Here is a 22,468-nt window from a genome sequence, read left to right as displayed (position 1 = left end):
GAAGCTGTAGCCTAATTAGCTAAGCCAGGAGTCTGGCCTTAAAAAGCCAAAACAATCTTGATAAAGGTGTTTCTCAAATAAAAATTCTCTTGCTTAATGGGATTCTCTCCCAGCACTGGCAGACACTGACCTCCCACACAAGATGGAAACAAAACACTCCAAAATGGAGTCCTGGCTTCTTCACAGTCCTGGTGGTATTCCACCCTCGGCCAATCAGCTACGGTTTTAAACAAGACAAAAAGGCAGGCCATACAATTTTTACCCCAACAACCAGAAGTTCTGGTGGGGTCACATAACTTTTAGATAAAATTTCAATTTTACCCCCAAACAAGAACACATGCATTTTTCCCCATAACTTCCAACACTGGTTTGCACATGCACTACAATTCTGAGTAACCACACACACAAACCCACACAGAACATAGCACTGGATACAGAATTCAGTTTCTTGACTTTTAGTTTCCACTGAGAAAAGCAGCAAGCTTTTCTACTGTTAAAAAATAAGTTGTCTTTGTCAGATTTGTGCCTGAGCAACACTGCAGCTATACAAGCTTCTGAGCAACACATAACTCTTCCTCTTCCTGAAAACTGAAGGGAGTGGTGGTTGTGAATATGTGTTTCTGAATCAAAGTTATACCAAAACACTAGGGCTGTACTAGACAGATCATGAGATATTTCTTGACTGGAAACAGTACAGTACACTCATTTTCTGGCTTAGGCTGAAACAAAAGGAAATGGAAATCGAAACTGATTTTAGCTGCCAAAGTTATCCAAGTGACTAACAAGTCTGCTGCTGAGACATGCCTAGGCAGCACATTTGATAAGCTGCTCTTACAGTGATTGTACAGTATACAATGAACAGCAACATGCTCTTAGAGTTGCTGCCTCCAATTGAAGCTACTCCCAGAGATTCTCTCTTCTGACATGTAGCATCAAACTGGGAAGATGTTGCTAAGATCTCCAGGACTGCTTTTGAGCAGTCCCCTGGAAATCAACACCAATTCCTGGAGACTCCCAGACAGTCCTGGAGAGCTGGTGACCCTACTTGCTCATCCTAGTTTATTCCCAGGCCAGTTCCAGCTGAGAAGCAAGAGGTGAGATTAAGGACTCCATCCCACCCAATTTTCTAGTGCAAATTTCTAGTGCAGCTGTACCAGTGGGGCATGCACTGCATCCTGTGGTGGGGAGGCAGTCACAGAGGCCTCACATATGTATGGGAACTTTTGTTCCTTTACCCCAGAGCTACATTGTGGCTGCACCAGTGCTGGAAAGTTGGATGGGACTGGGCCCTTACTTAGAGGCAAAATTCCACTACAGAAAGGATTCTAACCAATGTTAGCAAATGGAAACAGAAAGGCAAGCATATGAGGGCAAAGCCCACTGGATCCTACCTGGCACCCCATTTCCCACAATCCAAGCAGAAGATGAGCAGCCCTTCTCACACCCTATTTCCCTCTCCACACTGGGGTGCAGAGACCAATGTCCCAGGACAGCATAGGCTAAACTCAAGACTTCTGGCTATTAGGAATAGGTAGATCTGCTGCAGTGGCGTTGCTAGAGGGGGGCAAAGCACCAAGTCTTGCAGGGAGCCTCCCTGGGGAGTGCAAGGGACCCCTCCCCTTCAGAGCCATTCCAGGCAGGGGGAGCAAAACGGAGGCTGCCTGGAATGGCTCTGAAGGGGAGGGGCCCCTTGCACACCCCAGGGAGGCTCCCTGCAAGGCTTACAATCCAATCCTGTGCATGTCTACTCAGAAGTAAGTCCCACCAGAGTCAACAGTGCTTGCTCCCAAGTGCTGAAAGGATTGCAGCCTCAGTGCTTTGCACCCCCTGGAGCTACACCACTGCCTGTCCCTCTCTTCCTTTTCAGATGCCACCCAAACCACCAGCCACCGCAGCATCCAGTGGCAGGGAGTTCCACAAGTTAGCTGAGAACCCACTTCTGGAGACTTGCAGCCAGGGAGGGAGGGAGGGAGGGAGAGAGAGAGAGAGAGAAAGCGTCCCGTCCAGCCCAGCATATGGGAGCTGCTCCCCCACCGTGACCTACACGCCACTCACCGCAGGACCACCTTCCGCAACCGCCCGCAGAGACAATGCGCAGCGCCAGCCGTGCGCGCAGCAAGCAGCCCGCGTGGCTCCGCCCCCTTCCCGGGTGGGAGGCGCTGGAAAACCCCGGAGTGGTCCGCCGCCTACTCCGGCTGGGAAGTGTCCAGTTTGCAGCGGGCTGTTTCTCTCGCCTGGGGGAGCGGCGGAGAGATCCCTGCGGAGGGAAAGCCCTGCTGGAGCAGACCAGTGGCGGAGCTGCAGGCGGTGCAAAGCGCTAAGTTGTGCAGGGAGCCTCAGCGCGGGGTGCAAAGCGCTAAGTTATATTATTGACTAAGGCTCCTGGGCATGATGGTCTGTTCTACTGCTTTTATATTATGATGCATGTCGTATAGAATGTGTGTAGGGTGTGATTGTTGGAATTGTAGTATATATTTATGCCTGTACCTCAAAGGCGCATAAATTTGGTTGTGCTGCAGCACAATGACAATAAAGATACTACTACTAGAGGCGCCTTTCAAGGAGAGGGCATGGATGTGATTGGATGGACGCATGGGGGGGCGCAAAAGAAGCAAAAGCCTACAGCACCCGGTATTCCCAGGCGGTCTCCCATCCAAGTACTAACCAGGCCTGACCCTGCTTAGCTTCCGAGATCAGACGAGATCGGGCGCATTCAGGGTAGTATGGCCGTAGACACTGCATGGCGCTGCCGCTTCTGCCTTGAAGCAGGCCGTGGGGCCGGGGGGGGGGGTGTGCGAGGCGTTGTGGCCACGGTGGGAAGCCACAGGAGGGCCCGCAGTCGGGGTGTTTGTCAGCAGAGGGGTTTGGGCGCAGGAGAAGGCGCTGAGCTGCGGGACGCCGTCCAGGAGGAGGGTGCGGGTAGCAGCGTTTTGCAGGGAGCGGTGGGAGGGGCAGGGACAGCGCAGCGGCGTGTGCGTCAGCTAGCAGTGGAAGCGGGTGCCTGGGTGGGAAAGGTGCTGGTGTGTGTGCGCGCGGGGCAAGGCAGGCGGGGTGGGCTGGGAGCCCTGCTTCAAGGCAGAAGTGGCACGGCCACATCAAGGCCGTTCAGCGTCTACGGCCATACTACCCTGAACGCGCCCGATCTCGTCTGATCTCGGAAGCTAAGCAGGGTCAGGCCTGGTTAGTACTTGGATGGGAGACCGCCTGGGAATACCGGGTGCTGTAGGCTTTTGCTTCTTGGGGGCCCTCCCTCCCACGCCTCCGCCTTCTCCCTCTCCCTCCAGGGCGCGTCAGTCCCTTTTCACTCTTCTTCTTTCTTTTCCCTCTTCCCGTTCTCTCCTCAGGAGTCCGTCTGCTCAGGGATACCCTCAGCAAGAAAACTGCGGACCGCTCGGGGCGGTGCTAGCCTCAGGTCACCTCCGCTGCCGCCCAGGCGCAGATCTCCCGGGGTGCGGTGCTGACCGTCCAGGGGCACCGTTGGAGGGACTCGCCTCGCTTTTTCCAAGCCATCCCAAACAAGGCAAACGACTGTCTTGGTTCCCTGGCAGAGAAATAGCACAACGGTGCTATGCAAGAGAATTAATGATTAATTGCTTGCTTTTAATGGTCTTTCTTGTACCTATCATTGTTTTTCTTGTCTTTGGTTGTGGTCATTGTAAGCCGCCTTCCTAAAGTGCCCTTAGGGGGTTGGAGAGGAGGGGTCTTAATTCTTTTAATAAAGAAATAAATAAGTTTGATGTTCACATCGGTAGCCGCTTTGGGCCCCATCTGGGGAGCAAAGATAGGGCAGAATTAAGACAGACAGACAAACAAACAAATAAGGCTACATCATCTTCTTCTGTACTGGAGAACCATCATCAAAGATGGTTGTAGAACTTGGATGGGAGACCGCCTGGGAATGCCAGGTGCTATAGGCTTTTGTTTCTTTGGGGCCCGCCCTCCCACTCTGCGGCCAAGGAAGGAAGGAACAAGAAAAGGTCTTTCATTACCGCATCCACATCTGCTGGGGCTCTGCAGCCAATGCTTTGCACAAGCGTGGGGACGCCACAGAAAAGGCCCTGTGCCTGTTGTCTGGCCCCGTCCGGTGGAAGCCCTGCGGTCGAGGAAGCAGGGAGTGAAGCCAAAATCTGGCAGTAGAAAATATGTGTCTGATGGGAAAAGGTAAAACAGTATGTATGAAGCTAGTAAAGCTAATGTATTTGTATGGTGAAAGTTTGTAAGGGGGGTGCTTAGCTAAAGGAGTGAATTTCTCCTTCCTCTCCCCCCACCCCCGCATGACTGTTACTGACCGTTCTCTAAATACAGCAGGCAGCCTGAGATCTCATTGGCTGCAGAGGTGGAAGTTCCAAGAGCGCGTCACATAAAACGGCAGAGTGAGCGGTGAGAAAGGCCTTTTCTTTCTGCTGGCTGACAGCAAAGGGTGTTAGTCAACTGGGCTGGTGCTCAGGGAGGCCGACCAGGGCGCTAGTCTGTTTTGGGTTAGTCCCACCAGATCCACTCCCTTCCTCCCCTCAGACCCTTGGTAACCTGAGGCCACCAGGACCATCTTTCTTGGGCTCTTGAGGCCGCTAGCCTCCCTCTCTTGGTGTTATCCTTGGTTCCTGTTTTGCTTCCCTTGTGTGGTGCTTCCTCCTAAAGTCCTGGTTTTCTTTGGAGAGGGTGTATGAGTGTCTTTGGATCACCCTGCCAAGCCGGGTCATCCATGAAAGGGGTGGAGGACACAAAGTCCTTGGTTGGGCCTCTGGGACAAGAGATGTGAAGGGCTGGGAAAAAACCAGAAAAATTTGGGAAAAAACAGTTTTTTTTTTCCTGAAGACTTCTTTGTTTTCTTTCTTTCTGAAAAATTGAATAAAAAAGAAAAAAAATTGATTATGGAATGTTTTATTTTAACATGATGAATAAAATATTTTAGAAGCGATTCAAATATTTTCCAAATCATTTCTAAAAAATCTGTATGGTATCAGATGATTCTAATTTCTGTGCACTGAGGACAAGCAAGTCCTAGGTTACAAACTGAACTCTCCAATGCAAGAACAAGATGCTTTGTTTACTAAAAAACAAAGCTCTTCAAGAAACAGTAATAGTTGAAGATCTTAAAGTACGCAGGAGTGTGAGAAACACTGTTCTTGATCAGGATGTCTTCTGAGTTCAGCTGCAAAATTCTCTGAACTCAGAAAAATCTGAACAGCTGCAAAAATCTGTGCAAGGAAAAATTAATGAAGCACTGTGTCTTGCACTACTTACAGATGGACAAATGTGAGAGGAGAAGGAATTATAAATTTGGCTCTATACAAGGACATCTGCCAGAGGGATCTGAAGGCCTTAGGAGTGGACCTCAACAAGTGGGAAACCCTGGCCTCTGAGCGGCCCGCTTGGAGGCAGGCTGTGCAACATGGCCTTTCCCAGTTTGAAGAGACACTTGGCCAACAGTCTGAGGCTAAGAGGCAAAGAAGGAAGGTCCATAGCCAGGGAGACAGGCCAGGGACAGACTGCACTTGCTCCCAGTGTGGAAGGGATTGTCACTCCCGAATCGGCCTTTTCAGCCACACTAGACACTGTTCCAGAACCACCTTTCAGAGCGCGATACCATAGTCTTTCGAGACTGAAGGTTGCCAACTAACAACACCTCAACCAGTTTTTGATAAAAGCATTGAAACAGGAGAGAACAGACATACTGCAGAGTATATCAGCTGTGAAACATGTGAAGTCCTACAGAAAATTGGGAGTGGTAAAATATTTGCTTTGCCGACTGACAATGCCAGCAATATGAAAGCAGCATGGAAGATCATAATGGATCGGTATCCACATATTACTGCAATAGGATGTGCATCTCATGGCCTCAACTTGCTTCTTAATGATATGATGAAACTGGACACCCTTCCAATGATCTATAGACCAGCAAAAGAAGTTCTAAAACATGTAAAAGGTACGTATATAGTAGCTGCAGTTTTCAAGAAGAAGCAAGTAGAAAAAAATGCAAAGAATAAAATAGTGACACTGAAGCTCTGTAGTAAAACTTGGTGGGCTGGAGTGGTGATCTCCTTTGAAAGTTTACTAAAAAACAAAGAAGCTCTTCAAGAAACAGTAATAGTTGAAGATCTTAAAAGTAACCAGGAGTGTGAGAAACAGTGTTCTTGATCAGGATGTCTTCTGAGTTCAGCTGCAAAATTCCCTGAAGATTCTAAAGCCAATTGCTGCAGCAATCACTGCATCTGAATCGGATAGTGCACTTTTGTCAGAAATTCCTTATTTACTGACCAAGATAAAACAGCTGTTTTTGAAAATCTCAGTGTATCTCCACTTACAACTATAGAAGAAAGTAAAGTGAAAGATTTGATTTTTAAAAAGGGAAGAATTTTGTTGCCATCCAATTCATGCTGCTGCAAATCTGCTGGATCCAAGATTCAAAGGCGGAAATAGAAGTGTTGACAGCCCTGTGACTGCATTTGACTGGATTACAAAACAAGCATCACATTTAGGACTTGAAGGTACTTTCAAATGTTGCAGAATATAGAACATCTTCAAGGATTTTGTCCAGGAATGCAGTCTGGGATTCTGCCAAACATATTCCTCCTGCAACATGGCGGCAAGGTCTTTGCACAACACAGCCTCTGACTCCGCTTGCTTCTCGCCTTCTTCAGATTCCTCCATCTTCTGCAGCATGTGAAAGAATCTGGTCTATGTCTGGAAACACTCACACTAAATCAAGAAATAACCTGACATGTGAAAGGGTAGAGCAGCTTGATTCAATCCGGGCAAACCTTCAGTTTTCAGAAGTCCATAACTGTGAAAATGACAGACACAACAGAGTAGCTGTAGAAGCAGAGACTGAAACCGATACTGATAATTACCCTGCTCAAATAATTACAGCTCAGAAAATGATTCTGCTTAAATTTCATGCCCATTCATTGACACTTAGTCCCACTCCCTTCTATACACTTCCCCCCTCTTCAATTCTTTTTATGAGAATGGGTGTTTTATTTTTATTTAATACTGTGGAGAGGAAATATGACTCATTGTTACTTCTGGATTTTAAAAATTGTTTTGTGGAGGTTTCCTTGTCTGTACCACATAAAGTAGTAAACAGTTCAGGAGATTGTTTCCATTTGTTACAATTACAAATAAATATTATTAAAAAGCAAATTCTGTTTGTAATCATTGTTTGGATGCACTATATTTTTAATATGCTAATTGTGATCATTTTACGCCAAGTCAAATTGTCCATAGTCATATTTTATGTTCCTAAAGTAACAGAATGATTTTCAATCTGGAAAAGGAAAAAAGTGCTAATGTAGCGTTTTTTCCCATTATTATCTCACAGCCATAATTACGTTGACTGAGGCTCCTGGGCATGATGGTCTGTTATACTGCTTTTATATTATGATGCATGTCGTATAGAATGTGTGTAGGGTGTGATTGTTGGAATTGTAGTATATATTTATGCCTGTACCTCAAAGGCGCATAAATTTGGTTGTGCTGCAGCACAATGACAATAAAGATACTACTACTAGAGGCGCCTTTCAAGGAGAGGGCATGGATGTGATTGGATGGACGCATGGGGGGGCGCAAAAGAAGCAAAAGCCTACAGCACCCGGTATTCCCAGGCGGTCTCCCATCCAAGTACTAACCAGGCCTGACCCTGCTTAGCTTCCGAGATCAGGCGCATTCAGGGTAGTATGGCCGTAGACACTGGAGGGCGCTGCCGCTTCTGCCTTGAAGCAGGCCGTGGGGCCAGGGGGGGTGTGCGAGGCGTTGTGGCCACGGTGGGAAGCCACAGGAGGGCCCGCAGTCGGGGTGTTTGTCAGCAGAGGGGTTTGGGCGCAGGAGAAGGCGCTGAGCTGCGGGACGCCGTCCAGGAGGAGGGTGCGGGTAGCAGCGTTTTGCAGGGAGCGGTGGGAGGGGCAGGGACAGCGCAGCGGCGTGTGCGTCAGCTAGCAGTGGAAGCGGGTGCCTGGGTGGGAAAGGTGCTGGTGTGTGTGCGCGCGGGGCAAGGCAGGCGGGGTGGGCTGGGAGCCCTGCTTCAAGGCAGAAGTGGCACGGCCACATCAAGGCCGTTCAGCGTCTACGGCCATACTACCCTGAACGCGCCCGATCTCGTCTGATCTCGGAAGCTAAGCAGGGTCAGGCCTGGTTAGTACTTGGATGGGAGACCGCCTGGGAATACCGGGTGCTGTAGGCTTTTGCTTCTTGGGGGCCCTCCCTCCCACGCCTCCGCCTTCTCCCTCTCCCTCCAGGGCGCGTCAGTCCCTTTTCACTCTTCTTCTTTCTTTTCCCTCTTCCCGTTCTCTCCTCAGGAGTCCGTCTGCTCAGGGATACCCTCAGCAAGAAAACTGCGGACCGCTCGGGGCGGTGCTAGCCTCAGGTCACCTCCGCTGCCGCCCAGGCGCAGATCTCCCGGGGTGCGGTGCTGACCGTCCAGGGGCACCGTTGGAGGGACTCGCCTCGCTTTTTCCAAGCCATCCCAAACAAGGCAAACGACTGTCTTGGTTCCCTGGCAGAGAAATAGCACAACGGTGCTATGCAAGAGAATTAATGATTAATTGCTTGCTTTTAATGGTCTTTCTTGTACCTATCATTGTTTTTCTTGTCTTTGGTTGTGGTCATTGTAAGCCGCCTTCCTAAAGTGCCCTTAGGGGGTTGGAGAGGAGGGGTCTTAATTCTTTTAATAAAGAAATAAATAAGTTTGATGTTCACATCGGTAGCCGCTTTGGGCCCCATCTGGGGAGCAAAGATAGGGCAGAATTAAGACAGACAGACAAACAAACAAATAAGGCTACATCATCTTCTTCTGTACTGGAGAACCATCATCAAAGATGGTTGTAGAACTTGGATGGGAGACCGCCTGGGAATGCCAGGTGCTATAGGCTTTTGTTTCTTTGGGGCCCGCCCTCCCACTCTGCGGCCAAGGAAGGAAGGAACAAGAAAAGGTCTTTCATTACCGCATCCACATCTGCTGGGGCTCTGCAGCCAATGCTTTGCACAAGCGTGGGGACGCCACAGAAAAGGCCCTGTGCCTGTTGTCTGGCCCCGTCCGGTGGAAGCCCTGCGGTCGAGGAAGCAGGGAGTGAAGCCAAAATCTGGCAGTAGAAAATATGTGTCTGATGGGAAAAGGTAAAACAGTATGTATGAAGCTAGTAAAGCTAATGTATTTGTATGGTGAAAGTTTGTAAGGGGGGTGCTTAGCTAAAGGAGTGAATTTCTCCTTCCTCTCCCCCCACCCCCGCATGACTGTTACTGACCGTTCTCTAAATACAGCAGGCAGCCTGAGATCTCATTGGCTGCAGAGGTGGAAGTTCCAAGAGCGCGTCACATAAAACGGCAGAGTGAGCGGTGAGAAAGGCCTTTTCTTTCTGCTGGCTGACAGCAAAGGGTGTTAGTCAACTGGGCTGGTGCTCAGGGAGGCCGACCAGGGCGCTAGTCTGTTTTGGGTTAGTCCCACCAGATCCACTCCCTTCCTCCCCTCAGACCCTTGGTAACCTGAGGCCACCAGGACCATCTTTCTTGGGCTCTTGAGGCCGCTAGCCTCCCTCTCTTGGTGTTATCCTTGGTTCCTGTTTTGCTTCCCTTGTGTGGTGCTTCCTCCTAAAGTCCTGGTTTTCTTTGGAGAGGGTGTATGAGTGTCTTTGGATCACCCTGCCAAGCCGGGTCATCCATGAAAGGGGTGGAGGACACAAAGTCCTTGGTTGGGCCTCTGGGACAAGAGATGTGAAGGGCTGGGAAAAAACCAGAAAAATTTGGGAAAAAACAGTTTTTTTTTTCCTGAAGACTTCTTTGTTTTCTTTCTTTCTGAAAAATTGAATAAAAAAGAAAAAAAATTGATTATGGAATGTTTTATTTTAACATGATGAATAAAATATTTTAGAAGCGATTCAAATATTTTCCAAATCATTTCTAAAAAATCTGTATGGTATCAGATGATTCTAATTTCTGTGCACTGAGGACAAGCAAGTCCTAGGTTACAAACTGAACTCTCCAATGCAAGAACAAGATGCTTTGTTTACTAAAAAACAAAGCTCTTCAAGAAACAGTAATAGTTGAAGATCTTAAAGTACGCAGGAGTGTGAGAAACACTGTTCTTGATCAGGATGTCTTCTGAGTTCAGCTGCAAAATTCTCTGAACTCAGAAAAATCTGAACAGCTGCAAAAATCTGTGCAAGGAAAAATTAATGAAGCACTGTGTCTTGCACTACTTACAGATGGACAAATGTGAGAGGAGAAGGAATTATAAATTTGGCTCTATACAAGGACATCTGCCAGAGGGATCTGAAGGCCTTAGGAGTGGACCTCAACAAGTGGGAAACCCTGGCCTCTGAGCGGCCCGCTTGGAGGCAGGCTGTGCAACATGGCCTTTCCCAGTTTGAAGAGACACTTGGCCAACAGTCTGAGGCTAAGAGGCAAAGAAGGAAGGTCCATAGCCAGGGAGACAGGCCAGGGACAGACTGCACTTGCTCCCAGTGTGGAAGGGATTGTCACTCCCGAATCGGCCTTTTCAGCCACACTAGACACTGTTCCAGAACCACCTTTCAGAGCGCGATACCATAGTCTTTCGAGACTGAAGGTTGCCAACTAACAACACCTCAACCAGTTTTTGATAAAAGCATTGAAACAGGAGAGAACAGACATACTGCAGAGTATATCAGCTGTGAAACATGTGAAGTCCTACAGAAAATTGGGAGTGGTAAAATATTTGCTTTGCCGACTGACAATGCCAGCAATATGAAAGCAGCATGGAAGATCATAATGGATCGGTATCCACATATTACTGCAATAGGATGTGCATCTCATGGCCTCAACTTGCTTCTTAATGATATGATGAAACTGGACACCCTTCCAATGATCTATAGACCAGCAAAAGAAGTTCTAAAACATGTAAAAGGTACGTATATAGTAGCTGCAGTTTTCAAGAAGAAGCAAGTAGAAAAAAATGCAAAGAATAAAATAGTGACACTGAAGCTCTGTAGTAAAACTTGGTGGGCTGGAGTGGTGATCTCCTTTGAAAGTTTACTAAAAAACAAAGAAGCTCTTCAAGAAACAGTAATAGTTGAAGATCTTAAAAGTAACCAGGAGTGTGAGAAACAGTGTTCTTGATCAGGATGTCTTCTGAGTTCAGCTGCAAAATTCCCTGAAGATTCTAAAGCCAATTGCTGCAGCAATCACTGCATCTGAATCGGATAGTGCACTTTTGTCAGAAATTCCTTATTTACTGACCAAGATAAAACAGCTGTTTTTGAAAATCTCAGTGTATCTCCACTTACAACTATAGAAGAAAGTAAAGTGAAAGATTTGATTTTTAAAAAGGGAAGAATTTTGTTGCCATCCAATTCATGCTGCTGCAAATCTGCTGGATCCAAGATTCAAAGGCGGAAATAGAAGTGTTGACAGCCCTGTGACTGCATTTGACTGGATTACAAAACAAGCATCACATTTAGGACTTGAAGGTACTTTCAAATGTTGCAGAATATAGAACATCTTCAAGGATTTTGTCCAGGAATGCAGTCTGGGATTCTGCCAAACATATTCCTCCTGCAACATGGCGGCAAGGTCTTTGCACAACACAGCCTCTGACTCCGCTTGCTTCTCGCCTTCTTCAGATTCCTCCATCTTCTGCAGCATGTGAAAGAATCTGGTCTATGTCTGGAAACACTCACACTAAATCAAGAAATAACCTGACATGTGAAAGGGTAGAGCAGCTTGATTCAATCCGGGCAAACCTTCAGTTTTCAGAAGTCCATAACTGTGAAAATGACAGACACAACAGAGTAGCTGTAGAAGCAGAGACTGAAACCGATACTGATAATTACCCTGCTCAAATAATTACAGCTCAGAAAATGATTCTGCTTAAATTTCATGCCCATTCATTGACACTTAGTCCCACTCCCTTCTATACACTTCCCCCCTCTTCAATTCTTTTTATGAGAATGGGTGTTTTATTTTTATTTAATACTGTGGAGAGGAAATATGACTCATTGTTACTTCTGGATTTTAAAAATTGTTTTGTGGAGGTTTCCTTGTCTGTACCACATAAAGTAGTAAACAGTTCAGGAGATTGTTTCCATTTGTTACAATTACAAATAAATATTATTAAAAAGCAAATTCTGTTTGTAATCATTGTTTGGATGCACTATATTTTTAATATGCTAATTGTGATCATTTTACGCCAAGTCAAATTGTCCATAGTCATATTTTATGTTCCTAAAGTAACAGAATGATTTTCAATCTGGAAAAGGAAAAAAGTGCTAATGTAGCGTTTTTTCCCATTATTATCTCACAGCCATAATTACGTTGACTGAGGCTCCTGGGCATGATGGTCTGTTATACTGCTTTTATATTATGATGCATGTCGTATAGAATGTGTGTAGGGTGTGATTGTTGGAATTGTAGTATATATTTATGCCTGTACCTCAAAGGCGCATAAATTTGGTTGTGCTGCAGCACAATGACAATAAAGATACTACTACTAGAGGCGCCTTTCAAGGAGAGGGCATGGATGTGATTGGATGGACGCATGGGGGGGCGCAAAAGAAGCAAAAGCCTACAGCACCCGGTATTCCCAGGCGGTCTCCCATCCAAGTACTAACCAGGCCTGACCCTGCTTAGCTTCCGAGATCAGGCGCATTCAGGGTAGTATGGCCGTAGACACTGGAGGGCGCTGCCGCTTCTGCCTTGAAGCAGGCCGTGGGGCCAGGGGGGGTGTGCGAGGCGTTGTGGCCACGGTGGGAAGCCACAGGAGGGCCCGCAGTCGGGGTGTTTGTCAGCAGAGGGGTTTGGGCGCAGGAGAAGGCGCTGAGCTGCGGGACGCCGTCCAGGAGGAGGGTGCGGGTAGCAGCGTTTTGCAGGGAGCGGTGGGAGGGGCAGGGACAGCGCAGCGGCGTGTGCGTCAGCTAGCAGTGGAAGCGGGTGCCTGGGTGGGAAAGGTGCTGGTGTGTGTGCGCGCGGGGCAAGGCAGGCGGGGTGGGCTGGGAGCCCTGCTTCAAGGCAGAAGTGGCACGGCCACATCAAGGCCGTTCAGCGTCTACGGCCATACTACCCTGAACGCGCCCGATCTCGTCTGATCTCGGAAGCTAAGCAGGGTCAGGCCTGGTTAGTACTTGGATGGGAGACCGCCTGGGAATACCGGGTGCTGTAGGCTTTTGCTTCTTGGGGGCCCTCCCTCCCACGCCTCCGCCTTCTCCCTCTCCCTCCAGGGCGCGTCAGCCCCTTTTCACTCTTCTTCTTTCTTTTCCCTCTTCCCGTTCTCTCCTCAGGTGTCCGTCTGCTCAGGGATACCCTCAGCAAGAAAACTGCGGACCGCTCGGGGCGGTGCTAGCCTCAGGTCACCTCCGCTGCCGCCCAGGCGCAGATCTCCCGGGGTGCGGTGCTGACCGTCCAGGGGCACCGTTGGAGGGACTCGCCTCGCTTTTTCCAAGCCATCCAAAACAAGGCAAAGGACTGTCTTGGTTCCCTGGCAGAGAAATAGCACAACGGTGCTATGCAAGAGAATTAATGATTAATTGCTTGCTTTTAATGGTCTTTCTTGTACCTATCATTGTTTTTCTTGTCTTTGGTTGTGGTCATTGTAAGCCGCCTTCCTAAAGTGCCCTTAGGGGGTTGGAGAGGAGGGGTCTTAATTCTTTTAATAAAGAAATAAATAAGTTTGATGTTCACATCGGTAGCCGCTTTGGGCCCCATCTGGGGAGCAAAGATAGGGCAGAATTAAGACAGACAGACAAACAAACAAATAAGGCTACATCATCTTCTTCTGTACTGGAGAACCATCATCAAAGATGGTTGTAGAACTTGGATGGGAGACCGCCTGGGAATGCCAGGTGCTATAGGCTTTTGTTTCTTTGGGGCCCGCCCTCCCACTCTGCGGCCAAGGAAGGAAGGAACAAGAAAAGGTCTTTCATTACCGCATCCACATCTGCTGGGGCTCTGCGGCCAATGCTTTGCACAAGCGTGGGGACGCCACAGAAAAGGCCCTGTGCCTGTTGTCTGGCCCCGTCCGGTGGAAGCCCTGCGGTCGAGGAAGCAGGGAGTGAAGCCAAAATCTGGCAGTAGAAAATATGTGTCTGATGGGAAAAGGTAAAACAGTATGTATGAAGCTAGTAAAGCCAATGTATTTGTATGGTGAAAGTTTGTAAGGGGGGTGCTTAGCTAAAGGAGTGAATTTCTCCTTCCTCTCCCCCCCCCGCATGACTGTTACTGACCGTTCTCTAAATACAGCAGGCAGCCTGAGATCTCATTGGCTGCAGAGGTGGAAGTTCCAAGAGCGCGTCACATAAAACGGCAGAGTGAGTGGTGAGAAAGGCCTTTTCTTTCTGCTGGCTGACAGCAAAGAGTGTTAGTCAACTGGGCTGGTGCTCAGGGAGGCCGACCAGGGCGCTAGTCTGTTTTGGGTTAGTCCCACCAGATCCACTCCCTTCCTCCCCTCAGACCCTTGGTAACCTGAGGCCACCAGGACCATCTTTCTTGGGCTCTTGAGGCCGCTAGCCTCCCTCTCTTGGTGTTATCCTTGGTTCCTGTTTTGCTTCCCTTGTGTGGTGCTTCCTCCTAAAGTCCTGGTTTTCTTTGGAGAGGGTGTATGAGTGTCTTTGGATCACCCTGCCAAGCCGGGTCATCCATGAAAGGGGTGGAGGACACAAAGTCCTTGGTTGGGCCTCTGGGACAAGAGATGTGAAGGGCTGGGAAAAAACCAGAAAAATTTGGGAAAAAACAGTTTTTTTTTTCCTGAAGACTTCTTTGTTTTCTTTCTTTCTGAAAAATTGAATAAAAAAGAAAAAAAATTGATTATGGAATGTTTTATTTTAACATGATGAATAAAATATTTTAGAAGCGATTCAAATATTTTCCAAATCATTTCTAAAAAATCTGTATGGTATCAGATGATTCTAATTTCTGTGCACTGAGGACAAGCAAGTCCTAGGTTACAAACTGAACTCTCCAATGCAAGAACAAGATGCTTTGTTTACTAAAAAACAAAGCTCTTCAAGAAACAGTAATAGTTGAAGATCTTAAAGTACGCAGGAGTGTGAGAAACACTGTTCTTGATCAGGATGTCTTCTGAGTTCAGCTGCAAAATTCTCTGAACTCAGAAAAATCTGAACAGCTGCAAAAATCTGTGCAAGGAAAAATTAATGAAGCACTGTGTCTTGCACTACTTACAGATGGACAAATGTGAGAGGAGAAGGAATTATAAATTTGGCTCTATACAAGGACATCTGCAAGAGGGATCTGAAGGCCTTAGGAGTGGACCTCAACAAGTGGGAAACCCTGGCCTCTGAGCGGCCCGCTTGGAGGCAGGCTGTGCAACATGGCCTTTCCCAGTTTGAAGAGACACTTGGCCAACAGTCTGAGGCTAAGAGGCAAAGAAGGAAGGTCCATAGCCAGGGAGACAGGCCAGGGACAGACTGCACTTGCTCCCAGTGTGGAAGGGATTGTCACTCCCGAATCGGCCTTTTCAGCCACACTAGACACTGTTCCAGAACCACCTTTCAGAGTGCGATACCATAGTCTTTCGAGACTGAAGGTTGCCAACTAACAACACCTCAACCAGTTTTTGATAAAAGCATTGAAACAGGAGAGAACAGACATACTGCAGAGTATATCAGCTGTGAAACATGTGAAGTCCTACAGAAAATTGGGAGTGGTAAAATATTTGCTTTGCCGACTGACAATGCCAGCAATATGAAAGCAGCATGGAAGATCATAATGGATCGGTATCCACATATTACTGCAATAGGATGTGCATCTCATGGCCTCAACTTGCTTCTTAATGATATGATGAAACTGGACACCCTTCCAATGATCTATAGACCAGCAAAAGAAGTTCTAAAACATGTAAAAGGTACGTATATAGTAGCTGCAGTTTTCAAGAAGAAGCAAGTAGAAAAAAATGCAAAGAATAAAATAGTGACACTGAAGCTCTGTAGTAAAACTTGGTGGGCTGGAGTGGTGATCTCCTTTGAAAGTTTACTAAAAAACAAAGAAGCTCTTCAAGAAACAGTAATAGTTGAAGATCTTAAAAGTAACCAGGAGTGTGAGAAACAGTGTTCTTGATCAGGATGTCTTCTGAGTTCAGCTGCAAAATTCCCTGAAGATTCTAAAGCCAATTGCTGCAGCAATCACTGCATCTGAATCGGATAGTGCACTTTTGTCAGAAATTCCTTATTTACTGACCAAGATAAAACAGCTGTTTTTGAAAATCTCAGTGTATCTCCACTTACAACTATAGAAGAAAGTAAAGTGAAAGATTTGATTTTTAAAAAGGGAAGAATTTTGTTGCCATCCAATTCATGCTGCTGCAAATCTGCTGGATCCAAGATTCAAAGGCGGAAATAGAAGTGTTGACAGCCCTGTGACTGCATTTGACTGGATTACAAAACAAGCATCACATTTAGGACTTGAAGGTACTTTCAAATGTTGCAGAATATAGAACATCTTCAAGGATTTTGTCCAGGAATGCAGTCTGGGATTCTGCCAAACATATTCCTCCTGCAACATGGCGGCAAGGTCTTTGCACAACACAGCCTCTGACTCCGCTTGCTTCTCGCCTTCTTCAGATTCCTCCATCTTCTGCAGCATGTGAAAGAATCTGGTCTATGTCTGGAAACACTCACACTAAATCAAGAAATAACCTGACATGTGAAAGGGTAGAGCAGCTTGATTCAATCCGGGCAAACCTTCAGTTTTCAGAAGTCCATAACTGTGAAAATGACAGACACAACAGAGTAGCTGTAGAAGCAGAGACTGAAACCGATACTGATAATTACCCTGCTCAAATAATTACAGCTCAGAAAATGATTCTGCTTAAATTTCATGCCCATTCATTGACACTTAGTCCCACTCCCTTCTATACACTTCCCCCCTCTTCAATTCTTTTTATGAGAATGGGTGTTTTATTTTTATTTAATACTGTGGAGAGGAAATATGACTCATTGTTACTTCTGGATTTTAAAAATTGTTTTGTGGAGGTTTCCTTGTCTGTACCACATAAAGTAGTAAACAGTTCAGGAGATTGTTTCCATTTGTTACAATTACAAATAAATATTATTAAAAAGCAAATTCTGTTTGTAATCATTGTTTGGATGCACTATATTTTTAATATGCTAATTGTGATCATTTTACGCCAAGTCAAATTGTCCATAGTCATATTTTATGTTCCTAAAGTAACAGAATGATTTTCAATCTGGAAAAGGAAAAAAGTGCTAATGTAGCGTTTTTTCCCATTATTATCTCACAGCCATAATTACGTTGACTGAGGCTCCTGGGCATGATGGTCTGTTATACTGCTTTTATATTATGATGCATGTCGTATAGAATGTGTGTAGGGTGTGATTGTTGGAATTGTAGTATATATTTATGCCTGTACCTCAAAGGCGCATAAATTTGGTTGTGCTGCAGCACAATGACAATAAAGATACTACTACTAGAGGCGCCTTTCAAGGAGAGGGCATGGATGTGATTGGATGGACGCATGGGGGGGCGCAAAAGAAGCAAAAGCCTACAGCACCCGGTATTCCCAGGCGGTCTCCCATCCAAGTACTAACCAGGCCTGACCCTGCTTAGCTTCCGAGATCAGACGAGATCGGGCGCATTCAGGGTAGTATGGCCGTAGACACTGGAGGGCGCTGCCGCTTCTGCCTTGAAGCAGGCCGTGGGGCCAGGGGGGGTGTGCGAGGCGTTGTGGCCACGGTGGGAAGCCACAGGAGGGCCCGCAGTCGGGGTGTTTGTCAGCAGAGGGGTTTGGGCGCAGGAGAAGGCGCTGAGCTGCGGGACGCCGTCCAGGAGGAGGGTGCGGGTAGCAGCGTTTTGCAGGGAGCGGTGGGAGGGGCAGGGACAGCGCAGCGGCGTGTGCGTCAGCTAGCAGTGGAAGCGGGTGCCTGGGTGGGAAAGGTGCTGGTGTGTGTGCGCGCGGGGCAAGGCAGGCGGGGTGGGCTGGGAGCCCTGCTTCAAGGCAGAAGTGGCACGGCCACATCAAGGCCGTTCAGCGTCTACGGCCATACTACCCTGAACGCGCCCGATCTCGTCTGATCTCGGAAGCTAAGCAGGGTCAGGCCTGGTTAGTACTTGGATGGGAGACCGCCTGGGAATACCGGGTGCTGTAGGCTTTTGCTTCTTGGGGGCCCTCCCTCCCACGCCTCCGCCTTCTCCCTCCAGGGCGCGTCAGCCCCTTTTCACTCTTCTTCTTTCTTTTCCCTCTTCCCGTTCTCTCCTCAGGTGTCCGTCTGCTCAGGGATACCCTCAGCAAGAAAACTGCGGACCGCTCGGGGCGGTGCTAGCCTCAGGTCACCTCCGCTGCCGCCCAGGCGCAGATCTCCCGGGGTGCGGTGCTGACCGTCCAGGGTCACCGTTGGAGGGACTCGCCTCGCTTTTTCCAAGCCATCCAAAACAAGGCAAAGGACTGTCTTGGTTCCCTGGCAGAGAAATAGCACAACGGTGCTATGCAAGAGAATTAATGATTAATTGCTTGCTTTTAATGGTCTTTCTTGTACCTATCATTGTTTTTCTTGTCTTTGGTTGTGGTCATTGTAAGCCGCCTTCCTAAAGTGCCCTTAGGGGGTTGGAGAGGAGGGGTCTTAATTCTTTTAATAAAGAAATAAATAAGTTTGATGTTCACATCGGTAGCCGCTTTGGGCCCCATCTGGGGAGCAAAGATAGGGCAGAATTAAGACAGACAGACAAACAAACAAATAAGGCTACATCATCTTCTTCTGTACTGGAGAACCATCATCAAAGATGGTTGTAGAACTTGGATGGGAGACCGCCTGGGAATGCCAGGTGCTATAGGCTTTTGTTTCTTTGGGGCCCGCCCTCCCACTCTGCGGCCAAGGAAGGAAGGAACAAGAAAAGGTCTTTCATTACCGCATCCACATCTGCTGGGGCTCTGCGGCCAATGCTTTGCACAAGCGTGGGGACGCCACAGAAAAGGCCCTGTGCCTGTTGTCTGGCCCCGTCCGGTGGAAGCCCTGCGGTCGAGGAAGCAGGGAGTGAAGCCAAAATCTGGCAGTAGAAAATATGTGTCTGATGGGAAAAGGTAAAACAGTATGTATGAAGCTAGTAAAGCCAATGTATTTGTATGGTGAAAGTTTGTAAGGGGGGTGCTTAGCTAAAGGAGTGAATTTCTCCTTCCTCTCCCCCCCCCGCATGACTGTTACTGACCGTTCTCTAAATACAGCAGGCAGCCTGAGATCTCATTGGCTGCAGAGGTGGAAGTTCCAAGAGCGCGTCACATAAAACGGCAGAGTGAGTGGTGAGAAAGGCCTTTTCTTTCTGCTGGCTGACAGCAAAGAGTGTTAGTCAACTGGGCTGGTGCTCAGGGAGGCCGACCAGGGCGCTAGTCTGTTTTGGGTTAGTCCCACCAGATCCACTCCCTTCCTCCCCTCAGACCCTTGGTAACCTGAGGCCACCAGGACCATCTTTCTTGGGCTCTTGAGGCCGCTAGCCTCCCTCTCTTGGTGTTATCCTTGGTTCCTGTTTTGCTTCCCTTGTGTGGTGCTTCCTCCTAAAGTCCTGGTTTTCTTTGGAGAGGGTGTATGAGTGTCTTTGGATCACCCTGCCAAGCCGGGTCATCCATGAAAGGGGTGGAGGACACAAAGTCCTTGGTTGGGCCTCTGGGACAAGAGATGTGAAGGGCTGGGAAAAAACCAGAAAAATTTGGGAAAAAACAGTTTTTTTTTTCCTGAAGACTTCTTTGTTTTCTTTCTTTCTGAAAAATTGAATAAAAAAGAAAAAAAATTGATTATGGAATGTTTTATTTTAACATGATGAATAAAATATTTTAGAAGCGATTCAAATATTTTCCAAATCATTTCTAAAAAATCTGTATGGTATCAGATGATTCTAATTTCTGTGCACTGAGGACAAGCAAGTCCTAGGTTACAAACTGAACTCTCCAATGCAAGAACAAGATGCTTTGTTTACTAAAAAACAAAGCTCTTCAAGAAACAGTAATAGTTGAAGATCTTAAAGTACGCAGGAGTGTGAGAAACACTGTTCTTGATCAGGATGTCTTCTGAGTTCAGCTGCAAAATTCTCTGAACTCAGAAAAATCTGAACAGCTGCAAAAATCTGTGCAAGGAAAAATTAATGAAGCACTGTGTCTTGCACTACTTACAGATGGACAAATGTGAGAGGAGAAGGAATTATAAATTTGGCTCTATACAAGGACATCTGCAAGAGGGATCTGAAGGCCTTAGGAGTGGACCTCAACAAGTGGGAAACCCTGGCCTCTGAGCGGCCCGCTTGGAGGCAGGCTGTGCAACATGGCCTTTCCCAGTTTGAAGAGACACTTGGCCAACAGTCTGAGGCTAAGAGGCAAAGAAGGAAGGTCCATAGCCAGGGAGACAGGCCAGGGACAGACTGCACTTGCTCCCAGTGTGGAAGGGATTGTCACTCCCGAATCGGCCTTTTCAGCCACACTAGACACTGTTCCAGAACCACCTTTCAGAGCGCGATACCATAGTCTTTCGAGACTGAAGGTTGCCAACTAACAACACCTCAACCAGTTTTTGATAAAAGCATTGAAACAGGAGAGAACAGACATACTGCAGAGTATATCAGCTGTGAAACATGTGAAGTCCTACAGAAAATTGGGAGTGGTAAAATATTTGCTTTGCCGACTGACAATGCCAGCAATATGAAAGCAGCATGGAAGATCATAATGGATCGGTATCCACATATTACTGCAATAGGATGTGCATCTCATGGCCTCAACTTGCTTCTTAATGATATGATGAAACTGGACACCCTTCCAATGATCTATAGACCAGCAAAAGAAGTTCTAAAACATGTAAAAGGTACGTATATAGTAGCTGCAGTTTTCAAGAAGAAGCAAGTAGAAAAAAATGCAAAGAATAAAATAGTGACACTGAAGCTCTGTAGTAAAACTTGGTGGGCTGGAGTGGTGATCTCCTTTGAAAGTTTACTAAAAAACAAAGAAGCTCTTCAAGAAACAGTAATAGTTGAAGATCTTAAAAGTAACCAGGAGTGTGAGAAACAGTGTTCTTGATCAGGATGTCTTCTGAGTTCAGCTGCAAAATTCCCTGAAGATTCTAAAGCCAATTGCTGCAGCAATCACTGCATCTGAATCGGATAGTGCACTTTTGTCAGAAATTCCTTATTTACTGACCAAGATAAAACAGCTGTTTTTGAAAATCTCAGTGTATCTCCACTTACAACTATAGAAGAAAGTAAAGTGAAAGATTTGATTTTTAAAAAGGGAAGAATTTTGTTGCCATCCAATTCATGCTGCTGCAAATCTGCTGGATCCAAGATTCAAAGGCGGAAATAGAAGTGTTGACAGCCCTGTGACTGCATTTGACTGGATTACAAAACAAGCATCACATTTAGGACTTGAAGGTACTTTCAAATGTTGCAGAATATAGAACATCTTCAAGGATTTTGTCCAGGAATGCAGTCTGGGATTCTGCCAAACATATTCCTCCTGCAACATGGCGGCAAGGTCTTTGCACAACACAGCCTCTGACTCCGCTTGCTTCTCGCCTTCTTCAGATTCCTCCATCTTCTGCAGCATGTGAAAGAATCTGGTCTATGTCTGGAAACACTCACACTAAATCAAGAAATAACCTGACATGTGAAAGGGTAGAGCAGCTTGATTCAATCCGGGCAAACCTTCAGTTTTCAGAAGTCCATAACTGTGAAAATGACAGACACAACAGAGTAGCTGTAGAAGCAGAGACTGAAACCGATACTGATAATTACCCTGCTCAAATAATTACAGCTCAGAAAATGATTCTGCTTAAATTTCATGCCCATTCATTGACACTTAGTCCCACTCCCTTCTATACACTTCCCCCCCTCTTCAATTCTTTTTATGAGAATGGGTGTTTTATTTTTATTTAATACTGTGGAGAGGAAATATGACTCATTGTTACTTCTGGATTTTAAAAATTGTTTTGTGGAGGTTTCCTTGTCTGTACCACATAAAGTAGTAAACAGTTCAGGAGATTGTTTCCATTTGTTACAATTACAAATAAATATTATTAAAAAGCAAATTCTGTTTGTAATCATTGTTTGGATGCACTATATTTTTAATATGCTAATTGTGATCATTTTACGCCAAGTCAAATTGTCCATAGTCATATTTTATGTTCCTAAAGTAACAGAATGATTTTCAATCTGGAAAAGGAAAAAAGTGCTAATGTAGCGTTTTTTCCCATTATTATCTCACAGCCATAATTACGTTGACTGAGGCTCCTGGGCATGATGGTCTGTTATACTGCTTTTATATTATGATGCATGTCGTATAGAATGTGTGTAGGGTGTGATTGTTGGAATTGTAGTATATATTTATGCCTGTACCTCAAAGGCGCATAAATTTGGTTGTGCTGCAGCACAATGACAATAAAGATACTACTACTAGAGGCGCCTTTCAAGGAGAGGGCATGGATGTGATTGGATGGACGCATGGGGGGGCGCAAAAGAAGCAAAAGCCTACAGCACCCGGTATTCCCAGGCGGTCTCCCATCCA

At 46.6% G+C, this 22,468-nt stretch overlaps 6 non-coding genes and 2 pseudogenes across 6 annotated transcripts; 4 read left to right on the top strand and 4 right to left on the bottom strand.

Annotated features, from left to right (window-relative positions):
• Nucleotides 1-2,616: 2,616 nt before the first annotated feature.
• Nucleotides 2,617-2,735, bottom strand: LOC136646396 (5S ribosomal RNA). Its single transcript, XR_010794205.1, has one exon. It is a non-coding gene; the product is annotated as a 5S ribosomal RNA (ribosomal RNA).
• A 375-nt stretch (nt 2,736-3,110) lies between these two features.
• On the top strand, nt 3,111-3,229 carry LOC136646884 (5S ribosomal RNA). Its single transcript, XR_010794218.1, has one exon. It is a non-coding gene; the product is annotated as a 5S ribosomal RNA (ribosomal RNA).
• A 4,350-nt stretch (nt 3,230-7,579) lies between these two features.
• Nucleotides 7,580-7,688, bottom strand: LOC136647087 (5S ribosomal RNA; annotated as a pseudogene).
• Nucleotides 7,689-8,060: 372 nt separating this feature from the next.
• On the top strand, nt 8,061-8,179 carry LOC136646872 (5S ribosomal RNA). The gene has a single exon (XR_010794217.1). It is a non-coding gene; the product is annotated as a 5S ribosomal RNA (ribosomal RNA).
• Nucleotides 8,180-12,529: 4,350 nt separating this feature from the next.
• LOC136647050 (5S ribosomal RNA) lies at nt 12,530-12,638 on the bottom strand (annotated as a pseudogene).
• Nucleotides 12,639-13,010: 372 nt separating this feature from the next.
• LOC136646860 (5S ribosomal RNA) lies at nt 13,011-13,129 on the top strand. The gene has a single exon (XR_010794216.1). It is a non-coding gene; the product is annotated as a 5S ribosomal RNA (ribosomal RNA).
• A 4,347-nt stretch (nt 13,130-17,476) lies between these two features.
• Nucleotides 17,477-17,595, bottom strand: LOC136646277 (5S ribosomal RNA). Its single transcript, XR_010794204.1, has one exon. It is a non-coding gene; the product is annotated as a 5S ribosomal RNA (ribosomal RNA).
• A 372-nt stretch (nt 17,596-17,967) lies between these two features.
• On the top strand, nt 17,968-18,086 carry LOC136646849 (5S ribosomal RNA). Its single transcript, XR_010794215.1, has one exon. It is a non-coding gene; the product is annotated as a 5S ribosomal RNA (ribosomal RNA).
• The last annotated feature ends 4,382 nt before the right edge of the window (nt 18,087-22,468 follow it).

Source organism: Tiliqua scincoides, chromosome 3, assembly GCF_035046505.1.
Source record: "Tiliqua scincoides isolate rTilSci1 chromosome 3, rTilSci1.hap2, whole genome shotgun sequence".
NCBI lineage: Eukaryota > Metazoa > Chordata > Lepidosauria > Squamata > Scincidae > Tiliqua > Tiliqua scincoides.
The sequence above is the reverse complement of the archived record's forward strand: the minus strand, read 5'-3'. Positions and strand labels throughout refer to the sequence as shown.